Source organism: Amblyomma mixtum, chromosome 10 (genome assembly GCF_055824585.1).
Source record: "Amblyomma mixtum isolate Tamu chromosome 10, ASM5582458v1, whole genome shotgun sequence".
Classification (NCBI taxonomy): Eukaryota; Metazoa; Arthropoda; class Arachnida; order Ixodida; family Ixodidae; genus Amblyomma; species Amblyomma mixtum.
Window position 1 is genome coordinate 160000637 of NC_143021.1, and position 21139 is coordinate 160021775.

General features: G+C 53.5%; 1 protein-coding gene and 1 pseudogene across 17 annotated transcripts in view; both read right to left on the reverse strand.

The window, feature by feature from the left end:
* Positions 1–21139, reverse strand: part of LOC149327517 (uncharacterized) — a 212192-nt gene that overhangs the window by 94396 nt on the left and 96657 nt on the right. The window lies entirely within an intron of this gene.
* LOC149327518 (uncharacterized) lies at positions 12199–13572 on the reverse strand (annotated as a pseudogene).

Below are 21139 nucleotides of genomic sequence, written 5' to 3' on the forward strand. Positions count from 1 at the left end.
CACTGCGACAAAGCCCCTACCGCGTATCGCCGCTAGAACGCCAAGCTGTCCGCAAGCAAGTTGAGGAAATGCTTCATTACGACGTCATCCAGCCATCGAGGAGCCCCTGGGCAGCACCAGTCGTCCTAGTGAAAAAGAAAGACGGCACCCTTTGCTTTTGCGTCGATTACCGCCGCCTGAACAGCATTACGAAGAAGGATGTTTACCCCCTCCCCGCATCGACGACACATTGGATCGGCTGTGCGACGCTAAGTACTTCTCATCGATGGACCTGAAAAGCGGCTGCTGGCAAATTGAAGTCGACGAAAGAGATCGCGAGAAGACTGCGTTCATCACACCAGACGGACTCTTCGAGTTCAAAGTGATGTCATTCGGCCTCTGCTCTGCCCCAGCGACGTTCTAGCGAGTAATGGATATGGTGCTTGCAGGCTTAATGTGGCAAATTTGCCTAGTCTACTTAGATGTTGTTGTCTTCTCCTCAGGCTTTGAAGACTACCTCAGAAGGCTTCGGATAGTGCTGGAAACAATCAAGTCTTCAGGCCTGACACTGAAACGAGAGAATTGCTACTTCGCCTACGAGGAGCTGCTATTCCTAGGTCACGTCGTAAGCAAGGATGGAGTTCTCCCAGACCCTCAGAAGACGGCTTCGATCGCAGAGTGTCCACAGCCTAATGACAAGAAAGCTATACCCAGATTCCTTGGATTGTGCGCTTATTCGTCAAGATTCGTCAAGAACTTTTCGCGCATCGCTGAACCTTTGACCCAACTTACCAAGGCTGACGTGCCTTTTAAATGGGAAAGGCCGCATGAAGAAAGAGCTGAAGCACCGCTTAGAGTGCCCTCCTTTGCTCTGGCATTTTGATGAAAGTGCCGAAACCGAAATTCATATCGATGCAAACAGTGTGGGCTTAGGAGCGGTGCCCGTTCAGAAAAATGGTGGAGAGGAAAAAGTTATCGCCTACGTCAGCCGTTCACTCTCGAAATCCGAAGCCAGCTATTCAATGACTGAGAAAGAATGTCTCGCTATTATTTGGGCCACGTCGAAATTTCTCCCTTACCTGTACAGACGACCATTCAAGGTTGTGAGCAATCACCATGCTCTGTGCTGCCTAGCCAATTTGAAAGATCAATCCGGCCGCCTAGTTCGTTGGAGCCTGCGTCTTCAAGAATTCGACATAACTGTAGTCTACGAATCTGGCCGCAAGCATTCCGACGCAGACTCCTTGTCGCGAGCCCCCGTCGACGCAGCAAGCGGAGAAGAAGAAGACGCTTTCTTAGGACCGGATTTGCATTGGGTTCAATTTGTGGGAATCTCCATGCTTACATAATTGTAACTGGTAGGTTGATTTGCTAACTGCTGTAAAAGTCTCGGAGATTTATTATTATTATTATTATTATTCTCGCCAAATTGTTCTTTGTTATTTCACTTCAAATATTCTTCTGTCGTTTTTCATGAATACATTTTTCACAATTCACGTTTGACTCCGATATTTTGTCGCAATCCTATGAAAATTTCCTTATGTATACCACTATAGCTTGGACAATCCCCCCACGTGGGTATGTGCCATTATAAAGAGGTGAAGAAGAAGAAGAAGGACCAGTAAGCGCCAGCAGTCTCGCGCAGCAGCAGCACTCGGATCCTGAGTTGCAAAGCCTAGTCGATTACCTGAAAGGCAAGACCACATCGCCTCCCCGACTGTTCAAGCGTTAACTGTCGTCCTTCGTCGTTCACAGTAATGTCCTCCTGAAGAAGAACTTCGCGTCCAACAGGGCAGTGCATCTTCTTGTTGTGCCCAAGAATCTTAGGCAAGAAATTATGCAGGCATGTCATGATGAGCCGACTTCAGGGCATCTCGGGATTTCTCGCACGTTGCACCGCATTCAGGAGAAGTGTTATTGGCCGCGGCTAGCTACCGACGTTTCCCATTACGTGAAAACGTGCCGTGAGTGTCAGCGACGCAAAACGCCTCCGACTAGACCAGCCGGACTTCTGAACCCCGTACGACTGCCAACTAAGCTTTTTCAACAAATAGGGATGGATCTCGGCCCCTTTCCGACATCTTCATCAGGTAACAAGTGGATCATCGTGGCCACCGACTACATGACCCGCTACGCCTAAGCAAAAGCGTTGCCTAGTGGTACCGCAACAGAAGTCGGAAAATGTTTTGTCGAACGAATTCTCCTGCGACACGGCACCCCCGAAGTGCTCATCACAGACAGAGGAACGCCATTTACAGCGGAGCTGACGCAAGCCATTTTAAACTACAGCCAGACAAGCCATCGGAGGACAACTTCCTGTCATCCGCAAACCAACGGACTCACAGAGCGTCTGAACAAAACCATCGCAGATATGCTCTCCATGTACATCGACGCCCAACACAAGACGTGGGACTCCATTCTGCCCTACGTGATCTTCGCCTATTATACTGCCGTCCAGGAGACAACCATGTTTACACCATTCCAGCTGGTATACGGCAGGAATCCCACGACAACACTCGACGCAATGCTCCCGCACGTTTCCGACGAAGACAACCTCGACGTCGCCGCCAACCGTCATCGCGCCGAGGATGTCCGAACACTTGCCCGGCTTCGAATTCAAGACCAGCAGCACACCGACGCCCGACGCTACAATCTGCGCCGACGAGACACGCATTAGAAGCCAGGTGATCGTGTTTGGATATGGACGTCAGTTCGCCGCCGTGGATGAGTGAAAAGTTGCTGCGACGCTACTTTGGCCCGTACAGGGTTCTCCGTCGCATCGGTGACCTCTACTGTGAAGTCATCCCCGACGGCACGACAGCATCTCAGCGACGTCGCACACGCCCGGAAGTCGTACGTATCGTACGCCTGAAGCCATATTATGAACGCCAAAAGACTGGAAGTTTGTATTCTTCCTGTCTATTTTCATTTTAAAGCATCGAGACGATGGTTCTTTGGGAGCGGGGTAATGCCACGTATCATTGTAGTGTCCGTTCGTTTGCGCAAGGCCGCAGGAAAGGGGTGTTATCATTTTTGTTCGTGACGTGAGAAGCGGCCGGACTAATCTCGACTGATCACAGCCATGAAGAGCTGCATCTACGTGTTTCCAGATTACTCTAGATGATCTCGACCTGTTATCTCGAAGTTTCCTTGCCGGGTTTAAATTGAACGATGCCGCGAGCAGCGGGCATTCGTAGTTCGACGACTGACGAGCACGTTTGTTGCGTACGCCGCCGCCGAGTGATTCAGTTCTTTTGCGGGCGCAAGTCAGCTCAAACAAAAAGCTTCGTTTCCAAGTCTTGTTGCTGTCTTCCTGACCGCTGGACTGCCGTCACTACAATGTGACAATACGATGCCCTAGTTCGGCGCTGTAACACGGTTCTGACCTGACGAATTTTGATGTAGAGTTAATTGTTTCGGTTGGGTAACAGCAGTCAAAAAAGGCTTTTAACCGATGCTTCGTGCGCAGCTGCAGCGCTGCACGACTCACTAGAATGTTGTTTGTTTCAGTGATGGTCATCCTTTGTCAGCATATGCAATAATAGTTTATGAGAGGACAGTGTCTTCTATCCTGTAACTGCCTGCGCAGCTGCCTGGGCTCAGGCAGTTAATGGCAGCGCGAAAAAAATTCAAGTGCTTAAAAACCAAAACTCGAATTGACTCAGTCCTGTCCGAAGCAAAACGCTTTTCGTTTAGGAAGTTCCTTGACTCAAAAATTGAAAACAGAAACAAATGTGTGCAACTGTATTTGATGGGGGTCCTGGTTTGCATTCTCAAGTATTATCCACGCAGATATCGAGTATTTAAGCGATAGTTCGGTTACTATGCCTAGACCCAGGAACGATCGATTTTAGTACGAACCCTGCCAGAACAAACAGGGTCACCCATGCGCGCAATATCAGTGCTAGACCTGCACCGCTACAAGCATGAACAGCTGCGGCTTCAACAGCGAGAGCCGCCCCTTTGGTAACGAGTTCTTGAGCGAAGGAGTCTAACTGCAAGAAAAGAAATACGTCCAGCGATGCGCCTAACATGAAAGGTAGACCTGCATCACGAGCAGCGTAAACGGCGGAGCTCAATCAACATGAAGCGCAAGTTTTGAGCTGAGCCCGAGAACGAGTCCGACTACAACCAAACCAATACACCACGAAATGCGCGCGACATGAAACTGCACCTTCAGAGCCTAGCAGAGCCAGCACCGTGAACGGCGGGGCAGCACTGCTTTCGGAGCCCGCGAGCGAACGCATGGACCTACAACTATGCCAAACGGCCATAATTGCGAAGAAAGACTGCGAAGAAAAACGCGACTGATAAGTGAAGAGCGGCACTCGTATCGTACAGACGGGGATCCAGCTCATTATCAATGCTCTCCCGGCCGATCCTACGCAGCCAAACCTTTTGCGAGCCGCATTGCTTTTTGCGGACGGAATGACGAAAAACCTTTCCCATTGCCTCCTCGGTTTTTGCACCCGTAAGCGCAACAAAAGCTCGATGTAGCCGCAGCGTGTACGCACCACCAAAGCTGGAAAAACGCTCCCCCCGAAACTGTGCTGCACAAACAGAAAATGAAGCGCGGTTTCTCCCACCGACAATGGCGCCGGCGTCTGCTGCGGAGCCAAAAAGTGCGCCCGGACACGTGACCATGGCGCCTCAGCCAATGAGAGGCTCGATAATTCGCCGGGGCGCTAGGAGAGTAGGAGTCGGGAAGTCCAAATCTTTTCGCTACTTTTGCTTCATTGACGGGCTTTAGTGGGTGGCATTGAAATAAACACGTGCACGTACTGATTGAGTGTTTGTTGATCCGGGGGGAGGGGGGGGGGGGGCGGGAACTACAGTCGACAACAGATAGAAATGATGAGTATAACCACAGTTAACTTAGTCGAACCAAACTCAATCAGCATCGCTGTGTCATCAGTCTTACACGAGAGGGTGATCTGACCTACAATTTTTTTACTAGGATAGGCGGACGGATGCTTCTGGAGAGAAGACGCCTTTTCCACTGCATGTTTGGGTTCGATTTTGCCGTAGCTTTTCTATCCTTTCCTATGTAGGCTTCCAGTTACAGTAGGAAGAGGCGATGCCGCGGTGTCTCGGTGGTTATGGCGCTCGGCTGCTGACCCGGAAGACGCGGATTCCATCCCGGCCGGGTTGGTGGAATTTCGATGGAGGCGAAATTCTGGAGGCCCGTGTACTGTGCAATGTCAGTGAACTGTAAAGAACCACAGGGGGTCGGAATTTCTGGACCCCTTCGCTGCGATGTTCCCCTTACCCTCATTTACTTTGAGACGTTAAATCCCCCTAAACCCACAGGAAGAGGCCTCGTGGAGGACAGTATTAGGTAGATTGGCAGTGGGTGGAACTTCTGGAATGTACAGTTGGGCGTGCGAGAGGGGGATGGCACTTCTGAAGGATTGGGCCGGGAGGTGCACCGAGAGTGGATGTGGGAGGGCATTTTCCCGGCTAGAGGTGGTGTTGGTGAAAACGTTTTATTTATTTGAAGGCATTAGAAAAGTGGAACACAAGCAGCAGCATTGCGGGCGGCCTTCAGGCTGCCGGTTGCGGCGTCCAGGCCGTGCTTAGTCACGACGTCCTCTGCCCAGGACACCGGCCGAAGTTGGAGACTCGGCTCGGTGCTGGAGAAAGCAGCCTCCAACTGCTGGAAAGTGGTCTGGGCAGGAGAATAGTATATGAGCGTAATCGGCTCTTGGGCTGTCAGATAAGTGGCAGGCCGGCGAGTATGCTCCGGGGTGGAGGAGTGCAAGACGTGCGGGGGTGAGAAAGGTGTGGGCCTGAAGGCGGATCCTAGGGTACGGTGGGGAGGTGGTTGGCGGATGCTGCTTCTCGAGGATGCAGGCGTGACTCGGCCAGGCTTCAATCACTGAACGCCGACATCCTTCTTGCTCTTCTACACCGTTTGGTGTTCTTAACTCGTCTCTGCGACATGTTTAACCCTGCGGTCGATGCTCATCTGGTCCGCCACCGGTAAAAAGACAAGTGCACTCTGTGCCTTCCGTGTATGGGGTAGACAATGTAGCTCCCAGGCCCTCTCTGTGATGCCGTAGTGGTTACAGTGTTAGCTGTTCTTTTGTGTCGGTGGCATCGGCGTCCAGAAGATCAGCGCCGGGAAGCCAAGGGCAAAACTCAACCTTCGGGAACCCACCGGCAAGTATTGGTACATGTCGCTGTAGACGAAGAAGTAGAGCATGCATTAGTACAAGCAGAGGTTGGTTGCCTCTCACCTGCGCGCGCGTACCACATTCGGCTCTGCTTCGGTGGTTTCCTTCGCGTTGTGCGTTACGGTTTGGTGGGTCAGATCTGGGTACACTTCCCGACCTACGCTCTCCGTCAGCATCACTACGGAACTCACACCCGTTCAGCATCGACCCATCCGCCATCTCCGTATTGTGATTTTAATTGGGCCCCTTCATACGCCCACAAGCACTACATAGCCTCGACCGCCAAGTCCAACTGACATGGCCACTGACACCAGGCCCCCGGCGCCGATGCAGCCTCGCCCATCGAGTCCAATTGCCATAGGTGCGGACTCCAGGCCACTGGCGCCGATTCTCTGCCCCACACCGCGGACATGGCCATCTGTTCACGGCGACGTGTTGGAAGACACTGACGCTTGGCTGCAGATCTTGGAGCGGGTGGCCCGCTACAGCGGCTGGAGCATCGAGCGCATGCACTGCTCAATAATGTATACTTTGTTTTGGAAGCATCTAACCGGACATGGTTTGAAAACCATGAGGTTACCCTTCCCACCTGAGAATATGTCTTACGGGAATCTCCTGGCCACATTCGCCGACGCCGACTGTCGAGAGAAGGATGGAGCTGCGCTGCACTGCTGAAACCAGCGCACGAACGCACGAACATAAGACCCGTCTTTTCAAGCGCGCCGATATCAACATGACGGATGAAGAGAAGCTTCGTCATCTCATGTGTGGAGTTATGCAGGAGCTGTTCGTGGGCCTCGTGCGCAGAAAACACCACGCTGTTGCGGAACTTTTACCACCGAGGCGACCATCATGGAGACGACGCTCCAACAACGAGCCTGCTAGTACGATCGGGACATCACCAGCAAGGTGTTCGAAGCCTTTTCGTTGCGCTTCGGCAGCTGTGCAGACGCCTTGCGCGAACTAATTGCCTCCGTTTTCAGGGAGGAACTCCAACCGATCTGTCTGTACCAGGTTGCGCCGCTAGCAGCCCTGAACGAAGTCTTCAGGGGCCAGGTGCGACAGGTTACGCAGGCACCTCCTGTCCCCGAAGCGCGGCCCTGCTTCGATGACAGACCCACGTACGTATCCGTTGTATGTCGCATGGCTGGCTACGGCCCCGTTACCCTGACGCCTGCCCTAAACAACAACGGCACCTGTAATGCAACCGCGCCTGGCTCTAGTATTACCTCGACGTCTCGCGTGAGTAACATCGCCCCATATTACGCAACCTCACCTGCTAAAGCTGCGCCACACCCTAGGAAGTCGCATTTGTGGTGTACACCTGACCTAGGCCTCTGCTGCCACCGTGGAAGCCCGATCATCTCTACCGAGCATGTCCGTACTGCCATGTGGGTCCGCGGTTTCGTCCCGACGCACGTTGTCCTAAGAACGGCCAACGACCGCATGAGATAGTGGAGCATCTCTGGGCAGGGCAGAACCCTGTCTTCTCTGGAAGGCGCGAGGCGTGTTCGCCTTCAGCTCTCCACTCTCGCGCTTTCAGCCCCGTGCAGCAGCCAGTGGGCCACTCACTGCCCGTGCTTCGATTTGCCAGGGGGTACTCGCAAATCGAAGTGCCTTCGGTCAGCAGGCAACCGCTCTGTTGCAGGCTATGTTGGCCGTTGACCCCCACTGCTACACTGACGCTGACCATGGCGTAGACACCTTCGTTCAGCGTGCTGAGGAAGCGCGGCAGCTGGCACACCTGCGAATTAACCGTCAACAGGAGACTGACGGCGCTAGGTATAACCTCGGACGCCGCTTCGGCAGTTAGGTGCCCCGCAACTTGGTGTAGGTTTGGACACCTGTTCGTCGCCGCGGACACTCTATCTTACTGTGCAGATACTTCGGCCCTTAAGAAGTAGTGCGCCACATCAGTGGCATGACGTATGCCATTGCTCCCGCCCCGCAGCTTGCTAATCGCGCGGATCGCGCCGTACTGAAGTCGTGCTCATTGTTCACATGAAGCTTTACCACGACAGGCCACGTGACTGTACTGCGGTTAGCTGCAGCTGTGTCGTACCCTTCCGCTCATTTTTTCCTCCTATCCACATCATGTCGACGCTGCAGGAGAGGGGGCAGTGATACATGCCCTTGTAGACTAAGAAGTAAAGCACTGATTAGTACAGGAAGGAGCTTATTGCCTCTCGCTCATTAAGCCTGAGGACATCATCATCATCATCGTGAGCTCCGACCATTTTCGGACCGCTGCAGTTTTTTTTGGTTTTGCTTCGGTCCTTCTCCTTCGCGTTGTATGCTGCTATGTATACCTTCGATGAGCTCAGCACCTCTGATTCAGTACCTTTCGAGCAGAGGCAGCACGCTCTAACCACTCGACCACTTCTGCGCTGGCGCAACTGTTCAAGTGTTCACTTATATATATGACTTTAGCACGCCTCAATTTCTCTGAGATCCCAATAGAGCTAAAACTGGACCATTAGAGCTGCAGATTCGCAAGAGCCCTGTGATATTATTAAGCCTCTCCCCTCATCTCCCCGCCATTCTCGCTGTGGGTGACTTGTTAAAAACTCGCATAGAGGATGGCGTCAGCTTTCTCTCTAGGTAGTACTAAGAAACTCTGTGTTCTGCGTCTGCGCCAAACCTAACCACCTCCATTTGCGACCAGGTTAAAAGGGATACTCCTCAAGGTACAATGTGCAGGCCAGCGATGATTTAGCCATGCAAGTCGAACGTCGCTGTCACGTGGCAGGTTATACAGAAGAGAAACCGTGAGCTGCATGAATGACAAATCGTAAGAGCACCCCAGATCATAAAAAGCGCAAGGAGGTTCTAACACCACAGTTTACTGTGGCCATTGGAAGGACTGGTATCCGCCGTTAACTAAAACAGGCGCCATAAAAAAGCCTCATGACCGGCGTTCACGAGAGATTTGGTAAGAATTCATGATCAATAGGGGTGCTCATACATTGCATGAGCAGGTCTCATAAGACCATGTTTACAAAGAAAATCTCATTTTTAGGTCAGGAGGTATTCGGACAGGAGCCTTGCCTCTAAATGTTCGCTATCTTGCACACCTGTTGTCAAGTTTGTTCTTTGCGCCGGTATGCGTCGCCGACGGTGGTTACAAAAGCCGCTCTTCCCAGCTGTTTTTGTAGCCACCGTCGGTGACGCATGCCTCGGGTGACGCAGCGGTGGTGCGGCGATTGATCGGTAACGCAGTCCAGCGTGTAGCCATGTTACGTGGGCCGGATGATAACAAGGCGGAGGCTGCGCGGAAATATACGCAGGATGTGTCACATCAGCCCCCCCCCCCCCCCCCCCCCCCCGCGGAGTGGAGAGCCCACACGGCTTGCAGAAACCTGTGCAGCGTACCCGACGTCCATAGCGTGTCGTGACAGAAGCAGGCTGTGATGTCAGGGGTCATGGATGGACGCCTGTGGGTGCACTGGTGTTTCCTGGCTCGGTGGAATCGATGTAGGCTGGCTTCAGCCGGTCGATGGAGACGCAGACGTTGTTCCCGTTAACGCGCAGGGTGAAGGTTTTGTTGTCACGACGGAGAGCTGGATAGGGTCCGCTGTAAGGTGGCTGGAAAAACTTGCGGACGGTGTTGTCGCGGAGAAAAGTGTGCTTGCACTTTGCTAGATCCTTAAAGACGAAAGGGGCAGCCTTACAGTGGTGAGCTGCGGGTGCCGGGCGGAGGGCAACGATGGTGCGTCGCAGCCGGGCGACGAAATCGGTGGGAGCGGACGTCGCGGTCGTGGTTGGCGGTTCAGCAAGAAATTCGCCCGGGAGACGGAGTGGTTCCCCGTAGACGAGTTCTGCGGGTGTGGCATGAATGTCTGGCTTGAAGGTGGCACGAAGACCAAGGGCGGCGGCTGGGATGGCTTCGAGCCAGGTTGACTCAGTGTGGCACGTGATGGCTGCTTTGAACAGTCGGTGGAAACGCTCGATCATCTCGTTGGCGCAGGGGTGGTAGCTGGTGGTGCTTGAGCGCTCGAACCCGATAATCAGCGCAAGGAGCCTGAATAGATGCGATTCGAACTGTCGTCCTTGGTCGGTGGTGACGCGGCGAGGGGGCCCGAAGCGAGCAATCCAGCCTGCGATGAAGGCCGAACCGACGACTTCCGCTGTGATTGCCTCGAGGGGCCATGCCTCAAGCCATCGAGTATACCGATCGATGGCGGTGAGGCAGTAGCGATAGGGTCCAGCTGGGGGAAAGGGCCCCATGATATCAAGGTGGACGGGTTGAAACCGACCAGAGGGCTGGGGGAATGCTCCGAGCGGTGAAGTGACATGCCTGGTGACTTGGTGACATGCCTGGTGACTGGCATTGAATGCAGGAGCGCGCTCTGGTGGGACAATCCAGCTGTATGGAGGGCCAGAAATAGCGGTCAGCCACGAGGCGTGTAGAGGCGCGTATGCCGGGATGGTTGAGATTATGCAGCTGGTTGAAGAGGCCACGGCGATGGGAGGTCAGCTGTTATCCTCGAAGAGTTTATAGCTGCCACACGTGAAAACGCATCGGCGACCACGTTGTCCTTCCCGCTAACATGTTGGATGTCGGTGGTAAACTGGGCAATGAACGAGAGCTAGTTTTGCTGGACCGGCGGGAGTTTGTCGCGGCGTTGAGAGAAGGCGAAGGTCAGAGGTTTATGGTCGGTGTAGATAGTGCAATGCTGTGCTTCGAGAATGCGGCGAAAGTGTTGAACTGCTTCGTATATCGCCAGAAGTTCTCTGTAGTAAGCTGGCGAACTCGACGGGGTGGGGCCGTGGTTTAGTTTTTCGGACTGGCGGCAGAAGGGGTCTTTTTCTGAGCTGAGAGTTTCTTGGAGAAGAACGCCAAGGGATGCCAGGTGTTGTCTACGCGTTAGATAAGGGCGGCGCCGACGGCGAAGTTAGGGGCGTCCGTGAAGAGCCCCAAGTAAGCGTATGGCACGGGATGGGAGAGAAGCGTGGCGGTGCAGAGAGCAGCTTTGCATTCTTCGAAAATTTTCGTTAAAGCCGGTGTCCACGTGACGGGTTGGTTTCCTCGTTGACCAGCTAAGGCATCATGGAGGGGAGCCTGGCAGTCGGTTGCGTGGGGCCAGAAAGGCCTGCAAAAAGTTCAGCATGCCGAGGAAACGGCGAAGGTCTTTCGCGGTCGTGTGTTGGGGTAATTTTGCCGACCTGAGATGCGTTGAGGCAAAGGTCGAGTTCCCTCTGATGAAACTTCACGGCCGAGGAATTTGACGACTGAAGCGCCAAGCGTGCTCTTTGGGACATTGACGAGTAGGCCATGGTCATCGAGGAGTTGGAAAAGCCGACAAAGGTGCGTGTGGTGTTCGTCGGCGTTACGGGAAAAGACCAATATGTCGTCAAGACTGACGAAGCAGAAGTCGAGGCCGCGGACGACTTCGTCGATGAAACATTGAAAGGTTTGTCCAACGTTCCTCAGTCCATAGCTCATGAAGGGAAACTCGAACAAGCCGAAAGGGGTAATGACTGCAGTTTTCAGGACGTCGTCCGGGTTGACGGGTATCTGCGCGTAGGCCTTCACAAGGTCTAGCACGGAGAAAACGTGACAGCCATGAATGCGATGGGCGAAGTCCTGTATGCGGTGAACGGGGTACCTGTCCGGAATGGTGGGGGCGTTGAGGACACGGTAGTCCCCACAGGGCCGCCAGCCTTCGGTCTTTTTCGGGACAAGGTGGAGTGGTAGGGCCCATGGGCCATCAGAGCGGCGGGCGATTCCCTCACGGAGCATGGCTCCGAACTCTGCTTTAGCTATGCGCATGCGGTGCGGGGCAAGGCGACGGGCGCGGCAGAAAACCGGGGGGCCTGGGGTGGTCCGGATGTAGTGCAGAGTTCTGTGCTGCACATCACGTAGCAACCCGCTAGTGCGCGTAAAACTGGAAAATTCGGCGAGGATGGTGTGGTACGGTGAATGATTTTCGACATCGAGTACTTTGATGCTTGGCTGGCGGGTAGTCGTTCACTGTCCTGGCGAGGAATCTCCCGTTGTCGCGTCGATGAGACGGTCGTGGCGGCAGTCCGGAAGGAGGTTTTAGTGCGCCAAAACGTCTGAGCCAATGATTGGCTCGATGAAGTAGTCGGCGACGACAAAATTCGAATGAAGGCCACGGCGTAGGTTTTTAAACTGGACATGCAGGCGGAGTGAGCCGTAAGTCTTGATTTTGGACCGGTTTGCCGCTCTGAGCTCGAAAGACGTAGGAGGACGGGTACCTTGAAGGTGGGCTCGTGGGTACCAGCAGATGTCGGAACCGCTGTCGACAAAGAACCACTGCTTCGCAATTTGGTCGGCTGCGATGGTGCGACGGCCTCCAGGTTGAAAGCTTGTAGCCGTGTCAGCGAGCTGCTGTTGGCGCTTCCCTGGTGTCCAGCGGAACAGGGTGGTCGACATTTTCGTGCTCTGTCCCCCGAAGCATCCATGGTAGTAGCACCGGTCGTCGTCACTATGCTGCTGCGACGGGGTGGTGTTACGCCACGGCTTTGCGGGTGGCGCGTCGGCAAGTGTTGATCCAGGCGTCGTTGAAGGGAGCTGAGCTGTCCATTGATATCGTCGAAGCGGCGCGCAAGCTCTGTGGTGTTGAGCGGTGCGGCGACTGTGGACGGCGGGCGACAACTGTGGCAAAGGGACCTCGATGACGCGGTCAGCGATCTTGGCAAGTTGGTCGACAGGTAGTGTAAGCTGAGCCTGCTGAATTGCCTGGACGTGCGGTGGAAGTTGTTGAAGCCGAAGTGTTCGCAGTAAGGAATCCTGGACTTTCATGTTGCCTGCGAGAGCACGAATGTGGCGGAGGTCCTGCGAAGGTTTGCGCTCGGCAAGTTCTGCGGAGTGTAGTTGTGGCACCTTCTGGTCTTCCGAGAACGACATGCGGCGGATGAGTTCAGTCTTGAGGTGTTCGTAAAGGTTGACCGTTGGTGGGTTGTCAAGGGTATCCCCTACCTGGTTGGCTTAGCGGCCATCCAGGTAGGCGACAACATGATCGTAGCGGGTCCGGTCTTGCATGATGTGTGCGAGGGAGAACTGGGCCTCGACTTGGGCGAACCATACATCGGGCGGGCCGGCCCAAAACGGTGGGAGCTTGACAGCGACACGCCAGACGTCGTGCGGGGCAGCGTGCGCAATGCCGTCTGCCGAGGTTCTGATGTCCTCTCCGGAGCCGGCGGGATGCTGCTGGATGGAAGCACCGAGTTGGCCGTGCCGTTCCTGAAGCTGTTGAGCTCGTTCGTTCATGGCGGTGCGTTACTGTCTGTTTTTCGGGTCACCAGATGTGGGATGTCGTTTCTACCGAAGGACGGATCCCAACATAAAAACGTAACTGTTTATTCGATTAGCGTTGGCGGCGGACGAGCATACCAACGCTACGCTCGTCTCGGTAGCGGAAGGAAAAAGCCGCCCTTCCCGGCCGGGCATCCTGTTTTTGTAGCCACCGTCGGCGACGCATGCCTGGAGTGACGCAGCGGTGGCGCTGTGTTTTATCGATAACGCAGTCCCGCGTGTAGCCGTGTTACGCTGGGCCGGATGGTAACAAAGCGGAGCCTGCGCGAAAATATGCGCAGAATTTTGACATTTTTCGAAGCGCTAAAACAACATGGACGCAGAGGGAACTGACAGGGACGAGCGCTCTGCGTCCATGTTGTTTTAGCGCTTCGAAAAATGTCAAAACTGCACCAACTAGCCCGATCCGCTACCCTTATGCGCAGAATGGGTCGCCACACTTTTTTATACTTCCCTTGGTGCTTTTTGTGGCTATCTTGTTTTGTTTTGACATTTTCCTTTCGCAGTCCCTCTAAGCAGTTTCAGGGAATTCAAACGGACATTTAAAAGCACGTCGCGTTTACTTTACCGCATTTTTCTTTTGTAAAACGGCGTCACTTCTATTTTTATGTGTTAAATTGAAGCGCCTTCGTGTTTCTTATGATGATGAAGATGATATCTTTTGGCCGCTATGCGACGAGTAGCGATGACATTCTATCAATAGGCAAACCGGGAAAGCCAACTCAACGAGTTTCCAAACGAATATTCGGGACGTTCATACTATGAGCGGTAATCCCCCTGCTGAAAAAAATGTTCTATGATGCAATAACCTCATAGATCATTCATCATAGAATATCATGCAATCTGTATGACATATCATACAATCTGTATGATATATCATACGAATTGTATGATATATCATACAGATTGTATGATATGTCATAAAGATTGTATGGTATTGCCGCGAATATTTGTAGCGTTTTGTTGTGTTTATTTGTTCATGCTTCAAGACTGCCGGCACGCCGCTTTATCGCTTCGCTTGTGACGCAAGACGCGCCGAGAATTATCTCGATTGATCGCATCCAGACGGAGCCCATTCTACTTTGTGCCAGAAAGTTCCAGAACCTTCCACGCTTTATCTCGAAGCTTTGCTATAGGGCTTTAAAAAGAGCACGGCTTACAGTGGCGGGCATTCTGTTCGACGACCGCCGAGCACGCTTGTTGCTGCGCCCGAACTCGTCCAGACCCAGCGAAGTTTTTTCGGCGCTGGCTTGTTGAGAAGTTTCGTCAAGTGCAGGCGGGCCCCGGATCCACTGCGACCCCGAGGTTCCGCAACCAGCCTCCCAGCCCAGGCGCCGTGCCTTTGCCGGTGCTCGGGCAACATCGTGACCTTCAAGCAGCAGCACAGTCGGCCGCCCGTGACGTCATGGGAGGCCCGGGACCTGCTGCCCCTCCAGTGTTCCGAGCGCCGCCCCCATAGGCGCACTGTTTCCAATTTGAAGTTACTTCCGACGCGACGGCTGACGACATCGTCGACGGCATCGAGTCGGTTGTCGGCCCGAAAGGGCTAGAGAGCCTCCAACACCATGGAGGCATGAATTTCTGCGTCGCCTTGGCCTCGGCTGCGGCGGCGGAGAAGATGCTAGTGGAAGGCGCCTTCAACGTGAACGGCACTTCCATCCCAGTAGCCTGCGTGGGTCCCGCCGTGGTCCACGTGACGGTGTGCCGATGTACGTGGGAGATGCGGCGCTGGCAGCAGCACTGACCTCTTACGGCAAGGTGCTGGACTTCACCCACCCCGTCCTCAAGGGCCGTCGTCACGTCGGCAACGGGACGCGCGTGGTCCGGATCGAGATGAAGCAGGCGGTGCCGAACTTCTTGACCGTCCAGGTCCGCCGCGTCATGTTTAACTACCGAGGCGTCCGGAAGGTGTGTTCCCGCTGCGGGCAGGACGGCCACATCGGCGCGGCGTGTCGAACGCCGCGGTGCGCTCGCTGCGAGGTGTTCGGCCACGACACGGCCGTATGCGGAGCGGCTTGCAGGCGCTGCGGAGCAAGCCATGCCACAGCGGACTGCCTGCGACCACGGTCCTATGCGGCGGCCGCCTCGAGGAAGGAACCGAGCAAGGACACCGTGGCCGCAGAAACGCGGAGCACACCAACCGTCCGGACGCCTGTTGCCGACGCGGACCTAACGAGCAGCCTCCCGAGGGAGCCTGAGCACGCCCCCGCGACGGAGGTGCCCGTGAAGGCGCAGCACGAGGGGACGTCTTCAAGCGAGGTGGAGCCGTTCGCTGCAGTTTTTGCCGAACCCTTAACGCCGCTTCCCGGCACTGACACCTACGACACCGTGAGCAGCAGCGACGAGTCGAGCGTGACGTCGGGCGACCTGGAGGAGGTAGGGGACAAAAGCACGCCGCTTCGCCTGACAGGCGACTTGACGTGCGGCGAGGTGTCAGGACCGACGACTCCTTGAGGTGCGGACGACGCGCGCTTCCGGTCACCAGCCAGCCACACCCTCCCGTCGGCGACCCTGGCGTCGGCATCGGCTTCAGCTGCGAGCGTCGCCAAGACCACGCAGCAGCCGGTGAGCGAGGCCGCTAGCGCCGACGACCCCGAAACAATGGACTTTTCCAGACCCGACTTCAAACGTGCCCACCCCCAATCATCGGAATCCGAGGGGAGAGTTCATGATGGGTTTCAAAGCGCGACAAGACGGAGACGAAAGGAAGAAACACACACGACAAGCGCTTACTAGCAACTAAAAGCGTTTATTGCAACGCTGGGAATAAATAGGGGTCACGGAAAACATAAAGAGCTAAAAAATAACAAGACAAAAAAAGAGATTAGCCGTTACGACAGTGATCTTTTCGCATCACGACCAGAAGACTAGAGAAATCATAGAAGCGTATCATATTGCTAAGACAAAGGGCTGTGTCAGTGAGCCTTCAATTTTGCTCTCTGAGAAGGAACGAGCGTTTTTAGATAGTAACGGCTAATCTCTTTTTTTGTCTTGTTATTTTAGAGCGCAGCTCTTTGGCGTCCGTTCCTGGGTTTCGCGTCGTCGTCGGCGTCGGCCTCGTAAGCAGCTCCGCCCCCCTTTCATCCCCCCAGCGCTATCGGCGTCAGCGGCATCAGTCAGTCGCTGCTATCTCTTCCCTCCTCCCTTTATCGTGTTGTCCGCTTGCTGCGCGCGCTTCTGCCCCCATCGTTTGCCGCTGGGTGTACACGCCGCCCCCCTCCCCCCTCTTCCTGCGAGTCTCCGGTTGTCAAAGCGCCGGCTCGAACTTAATTCCTTTCTTCGCTCCTCCTCCAATGCAACCCCTGTGCGGTGGCAATCAGAGAGCCAGATCGGTGGCGGCGGATCTGTATATGTGCACCGCCCGAGCCGAATTTGCGAATACGTGTGAAAAATAAAAAAAAATTCTGTGATAGCGCATACATGTGTTGCTCGATTTCTTTGCCTCAATCTATCGAAAAGGTGAAACAGCTTATTTGCTGCGCTCAAATTTCGCATTAGGAAGTAACGTAATCGTCGGTAATTTTTTTAGCTCTTTATGTTTTCCGTGACCCCTATTTATTCCCAGCGTTCCAATAAACGTTTTTAGTTGCTATTAAGCGCTTGTCGTGTGTGTTTCTTCCTTTCGTCTCCGTCTTGTCGCGCTTTGAAACCCATGATGAATGTTTACCAACTTGGCCAACTTTCTGCCCTCCTTCGAAGGGAGAGTTAACCCTTTCGGCCCTGGCGGTGTCAATTGACACCACAACACAAATATTACGCTCACGCCTCGGTAACAGAAGAAAATTCTATCAATTTTTAATAGAATAGTTCCTTAGGGATCCCTGCTGCTATCGACATCGCTGTTCACGGACTTCCATTGAGCTGTGCGGTCTAAGGAAGAAGTAGCAGCAGCATGGGAGGCATGGAGTGAAGAAGCCGAAATGTAGCAAATTTGTGCATTTTCATCTCACTAACCATTGGTTCTTCTGCGCTCAGATTTTTATATGTTGTGTGAAACGCCTATCCAAGCTCACATCCGTGTCGTAAATATTACTGAATGTGTAGACGCTGCGTTTGAACACATTTTTGACACCATCAGGGCTCAACGGTTGCCAGTGGTGGCCATTGAGTGATGATAGGTCATCTTTGTAGAATAGAATCTGCTAGTATTTTACCAGATGCACCTATGCTGACAGCCTTTTTGGACTGCTGACATGAATGTTAATTACAGAATATGGACAAAATCTTAAAATTTGCTTTCTGATGACTTGGAAAATGGAAATTTTCGCTATCATACATGGTGAATATTCGGATTGAGCCAGGAATTGACCATGCGGATGTCGGCGAAGAGCAACCGGACCAAAGGAATAGCGAGAACAAATTCACGCCTGACCTTGCGCTTATATTCCTTTTTGTACCTCTCTCCTCCTCCTGTGAACTGTGAGCATCGACACTGAGCTGCAAGAAGCGACCGGGGTATTTACACTGAAACTTGCGCTCCGCCGCTCGTGCAGCACGTGTGGCTCGCCCTCGATGCTAGGATCAATGCAGCGTGTTTGGCTGTGTTTTCTTGAGAAAGCGAATTTGGTGTGCTGATAATCAGCTTCTGCTTTCTGCCCGGCCGAGAGATATCTTCAACTCATAAGCCTATGGATGAGAGGGAATTTCCTGTCACCTGTAGGGAACAGCATTCGGTCAAGACACAGACACCACGAGATTATGTTCCACTTTATGAATTCTTCTATAGCAAACAGCTGGTTTGAAAACAAGCTCAAGCGAGATGCAGTGTGCCGCACGCAAGCTTAGAACTTAGATTTGCCGACCTTCGCGCTAGGCGCTACGGAAGTGCTTCGTGAAGCTGGATAGAGGACGGCGTTACAGATTCGAGGAAAGCCTTTATCTTGACCACAGTCGCCTTCCAGGAAGGCTACGCAAGTTTTGAACGTGTGAGCTGTTGACGTGACGTACACAAGCTGGAACACAAACCTGGCAGGAACAAGAACGCGGAGGTATGATACAAAACGCAAGGTAAACAGGAGCGAGCGAAGTTTTTTTTTGTGGAAACTGCGAGATTATCTATCCCTTACAAAGTAAAAGAAGCTTCTTTATAGGTCTCCACACAGCAAAATAAGAAATTTTTTCGTTAATTTCTTTCTTTTCGGTTGCGGTTACCAAAACGGTCCCACCAGCATTTTACACCCATTGAGCCCTGATGTGCGATTCTGACTTCATACCTGTAAATCGATTAATGCTCGCACCACAAGTTTTCAATTTTTACTGCGTGGTTATAGGGCCTTAGGCATTGTAAAAACGCGGATCAAAAAAATCTATGGACAAAATAAAAAATCCAGGGCCGAAAGGGTTAACGAACGTTGTAGTAAAAAAGTGCCGCGCGCGTCAAGCGCCGCCCATGGCAGCGCTCTTTAGGTTGTATGCTATGCCGTCGGTGCTCTTGGCAGTCATGGCGGTTGTGCATCTCCTCTTCCTGAGTGTTCGGGGATTTCAATATGTAGACAGACAGAGAGAGGTGATGCACTTTGCCAGGGCTAGGGGCGTCGACATCCTGTTTTTACAGGAATGCAATTTTCGTACTTCCCTTGATGTGCTGAATTTCACCACCCTGTTTTCTGTTTTTGCTTATTTTTCGTTGACTGATTCTCACATGTGCGATGTTGGTGTCGTCTTTGTAAACCCCTGCCGGCGCGCGGGTGCTCATTGCACTTTCGGGCTGGAAGGCCGCACTCTTGCGGTCGACTTCACACTAAACCAGCGGCGTGTACGTGCGTTGGTTGTATACGCGCCAGCACGGCAGTCTAGTAGTTCCGTCCATACTTAGCAGCGCAAAAAAACCAGGACTTTGCGCTGCTAAGTATGAATCCACACCAACTAGCCCAACTTTCTGTACTTATTAGTAGTTCCGATTTTTTTGAGCCCCTCGACTCATTCCTCCTGGATCCCTACCCCACTTTTATAGTCGGTGACTTCAATTGTGTACTTAACATCGACTGTGACGTCCGCGGACAGGGTCCGGTCACCGTTATTCCGGTGCCCCCGCGCTCAGCGATCTCGTGACTCAGTTCCGCTTGTCTGACGCGTGGGTGCAGCTTCACGGAGATGCCTTTGGAGCGACGTGGGAGAGAGCACAGTCAGCCAATCGGATAGACAAATTCTATTTCCCACCTGAGCTCTCTTCCTTTGTCGTCAGCTGCGAGGTTCTCGCTTTCCCTGCAGGCACACCGGTGATTTCCGATCACCACCCCTTGTCAGTCAGGCTCGACTTTGGTGAGGACACCCCGCGTACTGTTACGTGGCGCATGGACACGAGCCTACTGGCACACCCGGAAAGCGTGGCGTCGCTGCGTACGGCGTTGGCCGCATCGTGCAAGAGCTTCGTTGCAACTGATTCATGGGACACACTCAAGACTCGTTGCCAGGCAACTCTGGTGGCGGCCGGTCAAGACCGCAGACGCCGTGTAACTCATGCACTGAATGACACCCTAAAGCGCATCCGTATAGTGCAAAGGGGAGCACCCTTAACCTTTACCATGAGCGATTACCTGAGACTACTCAAAGCACGTTAACAAGTGTTGCTCTGCCAGTCATCACGGGCACCTAGTCGTGCACACCAGCTCGGGCGGCCTATATTAGACCCGGCTGTGCTACGACACGTACGCGCAGGCACGGCAGAGGAATTAGCTCTCGCTACTGTGCCTTTCGTGACACTCCCAGACGGCACCCAAAGCAAAACCACGTCCGATATCTGCACGATCTTTGCAAGTCACTTCTCGAACCTGTACTCTACGGACAGTTGGCTACATCTTCAAGATCGTGATGACGGGTTTCTACAAAGGTTTTTTGGAAACTTGCCACGAGTGGCTGAAGAGCTGCATGAAAACCTTTGCGCACCAGCCACAAGCCAAGAGCTGCACGCCATCCTGCAGAGTATGAATGCAGCCTGTGCCCCCGGTCCAGGCGGCATTCCAAGAAGTTTTTATACAATGTTTTTTTCACAAGATCCAAGGAGCGCTGCTGAAGATGATCAACGGCTTCCTCGCGGATGGGTTACGTCCAAAATCTTTCCGCGAATGTCGCATCATACCCTTTCCGAAAGCGGGGTGACCCCTCCGACCCGCACACATGGCGGCCCATAAGCCTCTTAAACGCAGACTACAAAATAGTCGCATCTTTACTGAACACAAGAATGCGGACGATCCTGCCTCACCTAATCCACCGGGCTCAAACCAGCAGCGTGCCTGACCGCTCTGTGTTTGATGCATTGGCACTCACAACAGACCTGTTCACATTTGCCAGCTGGACGGGCTTCAGCGGGTGCTTTGTTTCGCTTGATCAGGCGAAAGCATTCGATCGGGTGGAACACTCGTATCTGTTCGGAGTCCTCGAAGCCTTCGGATTCCCGCCGCAAATTGACAGCAGGCTGCGCTTACTTTACGCAGACCTGAATGCTCGTCTCTCAGTAAACGGCCACCAGAGCGCTCCCTTCTCAGTCACCCGGGGCATAAGGCAAGGATGCCCTCTCTCCCCAACATTCTTCGTGTTTTGCCTGGATCCACTTATCCGGCGCATTAACGACAGCCCATCCATACGCGGCTTCCCTCTGCCTGGTCAGGGCCAAATCAAGGTTTCGGCCTACGCCGACGACGTGTCGCTTTTCCTCAAGGACGAGGTTAGCTACGCCGCTTTTGCGCGGCTGTTTCTCGAGTAC